Raw genomic sequence first — 9,130 nt, forward strand, 5'->3', positions numbered from 1 at the left:
TTAAATTAAGACATGTGGTAGGACCATAACCAGCCTTGTGAAAGGGGTGGACCTTTTTGCTTTTTATGAGATTTAAATACTGCGTTTTAGTTTTACATTCAAGTACTACTTTAGCTGAAATGGATTGTCAGATGGTCATCATAACCAAAAAAAACACATTTGAAAATGGACAAAATGATAGATTCATTTTAATATGGGTCGCTTTTGATTCTTCACACCTTTTCATTGGTCATTTTTTGTTTTAGGAATAAAGTCCAAGATGTAGAATAAAAGTTACTTGTAAAATAATTTCTCTATTTAAAAACTACATACAGTAGAAAATAAGAAACAAAAAGTACAGTAAAAATACAGTAATGAAAAATGACTTCAATTACGTCAGACTGTGTGTTCTTGCACAGCTGAATGTTGCACATAAATAATTTTGTGCATTGAACAAAAACTTATTAGCTGATATGACACCAATGCGACACCCAACAAAGGATTCCTCTTGGTCTTAAAACCTAGCAGTCAATAAAGAACAAATGTGGTGTATGGGACAAATTCTGGACCTTTGTCTTTTGAACCACCTGAATGCCCCCGGGCTACAAGCCTGAGTGGAGTATAGTCGCATTATTGAAGTGCAGTACAGACATGTAAACACCTTAATCAAACTATTAATGTCATGTAGGATTTTAACCGCATTTTGCGACAGGATAGTCTATACACACACGGCTATTTGACACTGTTCTCTGCACCTATCGAGTCAGTATGGGACTAAAGACACACACCGCAAAAAGTTTTTATTTTCCCATAAGGATCAAATTTCATTAAAACAACACTTTACCAGCAGGTCATACTTGCGTCCAATATCTCGTTTGTCATGGGGGACATGAATAAAATGTTCCTGAATGAAAAGTGAAAGTGCCAAACTGCTGTTAAAGTTGACAAATTAAAAGTGAAACACTTAAAATTACATAAAACTCCAGATTCGAACACAAATGTGGATAGTGTGGTGACGCAATGATATTAATCAAACTATGTGCTATAACATGTAAAACGGGATCATGTAAGGAACATTCAAAAAGTAACTCATGTAAACACCTTAATCATATTATTGTCTTATTCAGATTAAGGCAAATCATTCCATTACTGACGTCCATGTAAACATAGTCATTGTTAATTAGCAATGTGCCAATTTATGCAATAATTGAATAATATTAATGATATTCTCAAGACAAAACAAAAGTATTGTGCCATGTAAGCTTGGTTGCAGATGTTTATGACATCTTTACACTAGCCTATGTTAGTTTGCCTGTCTGCTGGTTTAGAGGAATTTGAGCCCTTTTCAACTGATCAATCTGGGAGACTAGTAAGTTATCCAGCTGGATCAACTGAAGATCATCTTAAAGCCCTGTTTGCACAAACAAAATGATTTAACTCTAAAATTTGATCTAATTTCAATGTTTTTTTTTAAACAGATAAATATAAAAATGCAACTTTAACTTCTTCATTGCAGACAGGCCATCTCTGAGCCCCTGTCAAGCTGGTTAGGCTCATATCAGCACCAATTTGAGATTGAGAGAGATCATTCTGAATGGCTGTTCAGTTTAGTGAATTGAGTCGATGCGTAGAATTCAAAAAAAGTGATGAAAGCTTACTATACTGTCAGGACAGCTGTTCAAACGTTACTTCATTTTACTTGAGCATTGCAATAAGCGAATAAATTCATAACAACATGAGCTATATAGAATGAAGAAAGCGATAGATAGGAGATAGTGTATGTGTGTGAATAAGTGTGTATGCATGTTTCCCAGTGATGGTTGCAGCTGGAAGGGCATCCACTTTGTAAAACATATGCTGGCTGATTAATGAAAAGAAAATGAATGAATGAATTTAAATTTACCTATATAGAAAGTTATCCATACATGTAGTTTCAGACTGAACAGGCTAGTTTGCTCAGCTGTTTTCTTTACATTGCAGATTTTTGCTTAAAATCTGGCATAAAGAGACAACACAGACGACTTGTCGTCTTTTTACCACTCGTTTTGTTTGCTTGCAAAACTGCATTAACTTCAAGGTGCACTGTATCAAAATGTGCTCATGTCTTTGATTAAGTTTTGTTCCTGACATTATTCTAAGCAATTGGAAAATTGTGATAACCAATGGACAAAAGATCAACCTGGTGGTTACAACGCCTGTTGTGTGTAAAAGTTGTGTGTAAACGCAGCTGCAACAGAACGGGAGCCAGAATGGCCAGTTTTTCAAATGATTATCACACTAAATTTTCTCACTAAACATTCAGCTTGTTGTGAACAGGCTTTAATCAAGCTAAGATCAGCAAACCAAGGCTGTTTAAAGAAAGATTTTATCTGGTTTAAATTTTATCTGTTTTTTTGAAGTATTAATTAAATTATTAACAAATTTAGAGATAATGATAAAAGTCTATGGCAATTATTGATTTGTTAACATTAAAATGTATCAAGATGATCAATTTGGAAAATATATATAGATATATACACCATTTATTAATGTATGTTTATGTAATTTATAAACTTAACTACATGATTTAAGCCAATACCATTGTTTCAATACCATTGTTTACTGTTTGTTTATGTGTATTCGAAATATTTTATAATTTATAATGTCCAATTATACATTCCAAAGTCTGTAAATATATGTAGACTTTAACATGATTGACCTGGATTAATAAATGCTGTAAAACGTCGTTAATTTATGAATGCAAATGCATTGACTAATGTCAACAAACTGTACTTGAATAATCGTGCCACATATTTCTGAGAAAACGGAAAGTCTTTCCTCTGTAGCTTTACAGCATCTCCATTCAGAGACAGGCTGAACTTGATCCAGCACTGGCATTAACACTGAATCCTCTGGTCCTCAACTGTCACAACAAGCTACTGCAGTGGGGTTTGATTTACTGCTGCATGGACAGAGCCTAAATTTAACGTCCTATTTCAGGGAGTGAAACACTATTCCTAATTGCAGCATGAAAACATCAGCTCGCAATTTCAGGTCGACGGTCAAACTGGTGTGAATGCGGCACAGATGAATGCATAGAACGGGAGGCCCTTCGTTTTTCTAGCCCTTCTGAGAGGACTCATGAAGAATATTTAACTTAAAGATGCCCACCATGTATCAGTATTTGTATAATCCAAGAGCCTTGTGTGCATATATATATGAATGTGTTTAAAGGTGTAACTTAATATAGTATCAGAGATTAGAAGTGATACCTAATGGATCACATGATTGACTGTAGCCATCAGGCAGATGTGCCTGATATAGATCAACATGCAGTGATCATCAGATGCTTTCTCAGTGTGCAAAGGTCTGTGTTGGAACTGTATATAATTTCACCAATGCAGAATGTTTTAAAGTTCAGGTTTGGGCTTTAGAAACCGAGCTCTTAACGGGGTCGGCAGGTTAATGTTCCCTTTAAAGAACCGCAGAAGCTACGCCAGTGTCCTGAAGAAAAAAATAATGCTAATCTCTCCACATGACCACAGAACAAACGTTCACCTCCAGTCGCTCCGTTTATCATAGAAGTTACTGGTGGATTTGGCTAATAGAGCCCCATTGTTTCTGTGGTCGTTGGACAGATGGTTTATCCTGCGTGACGGTCTGGCGGTTTGGTTACGAGTGCATGTTTACAAATCTACTTTTCATTTTACAGTTTAGAATGATTTTAAACAGTCATGTATATATAGATATTGTTTATATTTTCTCTAAAGTTTAACCACCGCATGCCTGTTGAAACAAAGAAGACAAAGACGCCTGCCTGAAGAGAGAGAGACCACGCTGATTGTTGCAACCTCATTAGTTTCACATGATTATATTTTTGGGACTCTTTCCAAGCCCCTCGTATCTATATCTATCCACTGTACTTTTCCTTGACCATTTAGTAGCATGTTCATTGTGGATGTTCTGTTTTGTATTTTGTAGACGGAGGTTTTGATGCTGATCAAACTGAGGAATGTCACCTACGGGGAAATGTCATTTCTAAATGGTCCTTCTGTGTCATTTCTGTGAATAACTGATAGCCTTAACTTACCAATACAAAATAGCGTTTTGCCTGGAGCAAAGACTTTTGCAATACATGTCACTGAAAATAATCCACCGAACAAAATGAGAGGTTAACATCTGTTTTGCTGTGTTGCAATAACTCATTTTTGTTGTGTCATCACACTGGCCTACTTGCTCTCAGCTTTCAGAGTGAGGAGAGGTGGCAGAGCAAAGACCTGCACCTCACAAATGAGCTCCATAATGTCTCTGACACCACATATGTCTTCGTTTTTGGACTGGCTGACTTTTATCTGTTATTTTTAGCTGTTCGAAAACTGTGATTGCTCAATCTGCCCATCAATGTCTCTTTTCTCACTATAATGATCGGATTTTATCTGTCAAAACCGTGCTGCCTCTTGCAGGGTTGTGCTCTATTCAGAATTGAACTGACAATGCCCTTACATTTATTTGTATTAGTAGAAATTAATTTAAGGTAGCAAACTAGATTCTGAATTGCACTTAGTATTTGTGCTGAGCTGTCATTATTCGGTGCATTCCTTTTGCTGTCATTCTGTTTGACGTGATCAGAAGTCAAGTTAAATGGAGAAACATTCTGTTCAGTGCCAGCTCATGGGTTGAACACGAGTGAATGGATGGAGACCTTCTCTATTCGTTCATTTTCCTTCGCTTTAGTCCCTTTATTCATAAGGGGTCAAAATGCAGCGGAACGAACCGCCAAAGTATCCAGCATATGTTTTACACAGTGGATGCCCTTCCAGCTGCAACCCAGTACTGGGAAACAACCACACACTTTCACATTCACACACACACACTACTGACAATTTAGCTTACCCAATTCACCTACTGTGTAGCACATGTCTTAGGACTGAGCGCCCAGTGGAAACCTGCAGGAACATGGGGAGAACATGCAAACTCCACAGAGAAATGCCAACTGACCCAGTCTGGGCTCGAAAGACTGACGTTCTTGCTGTGAGGCGACAGTGCTAACCACTGAGCCACTGTGTGTCTATTGTATGATATTATATTCTGACTTATGAGTTGGAAAGTATTTGATGGACTGATTATATTCTATTCTATTAATCATAACTTAAAATGGAGTAGGTTGGTCAATTATATTCTGCTCTACTAAGTCAATACTTAAAAGATAACAGATGGACGGAAGGATGAATTCTATCCTGTTCTATTAACTCATGACTTTAAAAGGAGCAAATGATTGGATGGATGAATTCTGTTCTGTTTCAGCTCATAAACTGAATGAAAGCAGGATGAACTGAAACTATTCTATTCTCTATTCTATTCTATTATGTCAGGGGTCACCAATCTCGGTCCTGGAGGGCCGGTGTCCCTGCAGGGTTTAGCTCCAACTTGCCTCAACACACCTGCCTGGATGTTTCAAGTATACCTAGTAAGACCTTGATTAGCTTGTTCAGGTGTGTTTGATTAGGGTTGGAGCTAAAATCTGCAGGACACCGGCCCTCCAGGAACAAGTTTGGTGACCACTGTATTATGGGCTTGATATTAACTTTTTTGATAACCAACCATTGTGGCTAGTATTTTTCCAATGTTACTAGCCACTCACCATTTTTACAAGCAACAATTTTATCATTAGGAAAATATATTTTGTATGCATAAATTTAACTTTGGCTCGCTAAAATTACTTGATTTAAATTTTGTGTTATGTCCACATGCCTCCTCATTAATCTACTTTTTTTGTGTGTGTCGTGACCTTGCTCAATGAGCATGTGCAAATGGGTTGTGGGGTCACATTGCGATTAGTTTTATTTCACATGAATTTTCAAGGCTCAACCCTAAGGATTAACCATTTTTTTTCTCTGGCCACATCAAACTAATTATTTCCATGCCACAAATTTTAAATAATGTGTCAAACAGGCAAAATATAACGACACTGCCTCAGTGAGCGAGGATTGCCTGTGTCTCACCGTTCGCCTAATCATCTTCTCATTCGGTATTCACCTGTCTTTTTTTGCTCATGTGAACACTTATCAGTCGGGCTGCTTCTTAAATCTAAGATCACATTTGCACTCATACTGACAAATGGTCTTAAACTAAAATTCTAATCTTTAGTGACAAAGCAGCACTGGCAATTTAAACATTATTTTCCATCAGCCAAAGTAGCTACTGGGGGTGTCTATAACACACCACAGGTGAAATCTTCCTGCATTTGGCAATTCGGCGGGTGTAATATCAAGCCCAGATTCTGTTACTCATAATAACTTAAAAAATAAGTAGGGGGATAAATTATATTCTGTTCGTTAGTCAGGACTTTAACAAGAACGAATGAATGGATGAATTCTGTTTTGTTCTTTTTCAGCTCATAAATTGAATGAAAGCAGGTGTATGGATGGATTCATTCTATTTTGCTCTATTCTGTTTAAAGGTGTAAAGGTCAAAAATAAATAGATTTTTCCTCTTGTTGATATTTATATCGATATCGTTATATTTATAATACTGCATTCATTACAATACAAATCCATGAAGAAGATTCTAACTTAATATAGTCAAGTCTTCAGTTCTGAATTTTGCTCAACCCTGGAATCTTGAGACCAAATCAAAAAAGGTTTTGAAGAACAGTAAACCAGAATCCAGGACTCAAATTTGATGTAAACTTATGGTGTTGGCATCACTATGCCCTTTAACTTTGAGACACAAACAGATGCTTTCTCTCTCTGCTCATCCTACGTGTCTCTTAGAGACCGTATGGCTTATCTCAGTGTAGCTCTATTCTTAGCTGGGACAGATGAACAGTATTGAGTGGCACTGATGCAGTAGAGCCCATATCAACCCTGAATGTGATGTTCTACATGTGCGTTAACTCACTGTCTTATTCCTGCCTTAGGGTTAGTGTGGTTTGTAGCAGTCCATATGTGTGGTAGGCAACAAGGTTCAAGGACAGGAGTCCTGCTGACTGAGATGGGGTTAAAGGGTGATTTCTTTTGCCCTTGAAAGACCCACTTAGACTCTGTTACTCTGTTTCTTGTAAGCTGTTGGCTGCCATGTTAATGGACACAAGAGTTTTATTGAATAAACTGAGAGACTGAAGCTCTGTGTCTGGTGTTGTTCTTTGGGTGACTCGACTGGGTTGCCTTTTTACATCCGCAAAGGTGCCCGACACAATCCTCTACTTAACTTGATTGAATTTTAGTTCACACAATAAATCACAGATTTCAGTGTCCTTGCACTGATGATATGAGGTACTCAGGAGAAAATACTGTAAGCTTTTAGTGCTGTATTTAAGTTTTACACAGTTCAGTCCTCATGTCAACGTACACTCTCGGGAAAAATGGTACAATGTTGTACCAAAGAAGGTACAAACCTTTGTCAATGAGCAGTACCTTTTTATGGAAGAGAATTGTACCTTAAGACAAAGAAATAAACCTGCACCATGCATTTTGTACTTTTATAGACATGATTTGTACCATGGGAAACCAAAATGTACCTTTGGTTTTTAAAACCAAAAGAACATCTCAAAAGTGAGAAGACACTTAGTACCTTAACAGTATCAAATGTGTTCCTTCAAAAACTATTTAAAGGCATTTTGCTTTATCTAAAATGGGGGGAAAAATTCTGTAGATTTAAAACATCAAATACATTTTAAGTAATGTTTTTAAAAAATTTTTTTTTTGTTTAAATGCAAATTTTCCCTTGACAATAAAGAATAAAAAATACTTTAACATAAAACAAAAGACCTATTTTTTGCTAAACATTTTGTTAAATACATTATTCCATTTGAATTTACTTAATTTTAAATAAAAAATATAAAAATATAAATAGAATTATGCAAAAGTATTGTAAATAGATATGCACAATGTTTGATTAGTTTTACAATGGTAAATGTCAATAGTACAATAGTAAATTGTCTGCATGAATACTTTGTATTTGCATTTTTTTTGCTCATGTGCGTAGTGGAAAGCAAATGCCAAAAGGTGCGGATATCAATAATGAAAATGTATTTATCAGAAAATGCGTCCCAAACATTTATTAATGTATTAAATGTTTAGTTTAAAATAACTATAGTATATGTTTTACCAGTTGTTCTGTATTATAGAACTTAATAATTAATGTTTATGAGTTTCTTTAAACATATATGCTTTTAAATTATGATTCATGTTTTAATATGGAAATTATTCATAAAATCCCTTTGCCTTTCCAGTAATGTTTATTTTCATAGATATTGTAATAAAGGAGTTGTCCAACACTTATGTACCTTTTTCATGAGAATAATTGTAACCTTCATTTCAACCATAAAAGGTACAGAGCAGTATCATAAGAGGTTTTGTCTAAAAGGTACAACTTTTACAAAGGTACAAAACTGTTTCTTAAGGAACATTATTTGTACCAACTTGTACAACTTGTATTTTTTTTTTTTTTTTTTGAGAGTGTGTGCCACAGCATTTCAGACCCTACATGCTGAAGAAACAATCTGTACTCGTGCTGTACTGTGCTTTTGAGGACTTAAGACCTTTATTTGTACAACAGCTTGATATTATGGCAACACCGCCCACAAAAGTTATAGCCAAGTTATTCCCATTTAAGTGCTTATAGGTGCTTTGGTTCAAGGAATATCATTGATCATGCATTCATCTTTTACATTTCAGGAAAAATTCATATTGTCATGTTCTTCATTTTATTGAATGCTGTGTTTTTGGCACTTATCACTCAATTTCCTTCAGCTTATTTCCTGTTTATCAGGGGTCGCCTTTCTAGCGTTTGTTTTACACAGCAGAAGCCCTTCTATTAGTTCTCTATCACTAAGAGTACAACCCTCAGTCACTGCTGGGAAACACCCACATGCTCTCCCATTCACACACATAGATCCTGTTTCAATTCACATATATGTATTTGGACTGTGGGGGAAACCAGAGTACCCAGAGGAAATCCATGCGAATATGGAGAGAACATGCAAACTCCACATGGAAAGGCCTCCTGGCCCAGTCGGGTCTCGAACCAGGGTCCTTCTTGCTGTGAAGCCAAGATATTTAGAAGAAAGCTGGAAACGGTACCAATCGATGTGGACAAATGTACATCAATGGTTACCAATGTTTTGTTTTTTTAAAATATTTTATCTTGTGCTCAAAAGGAAGGAAACGCC

The 9,130-nt window shown here is 36.2% G+C and overlaps 1 long non-coding RNA gene across 2 annotated transcripts; it reads left to right on the forward strand.

Moving 5' to 3' along the window:
* Positions 1-2,367: 2,367 nt before the first annotated feature.
* On the forward strand, positions 2,368-7,080 carry LOC141376115 (uncharacterized). Of its 2 annotated transcripts, none has more exons than XR_012385320.1 (2): positions 2,368-5,332; positions 5,486-7,080. It is a non-coding gene; the product is annotated as an uncharacterized lncRNA (long non-coding RNA). The 2 variants fall into 2 exon arrangements; XR_012385321.1 differs by having other exon boundaries at positions 3,054-5,325.
* Positions 7,081-9,130: the final 2,050 nt, after the last annotated feature.

The sequence above is a fragment of the Danio rerio genome, chromosome 9 (assembly GCF_049306965.1).
Source record: "Danio rerio strain Tuebingen ecotype United States chromosome 9, GRCz12tu, whole genome shotgun sequence".
NCBI lineage: Eukaryota > Metazoa > Chordata > Actinopteri > Cypriniformes > Danionidae > Danio > Danio rerio.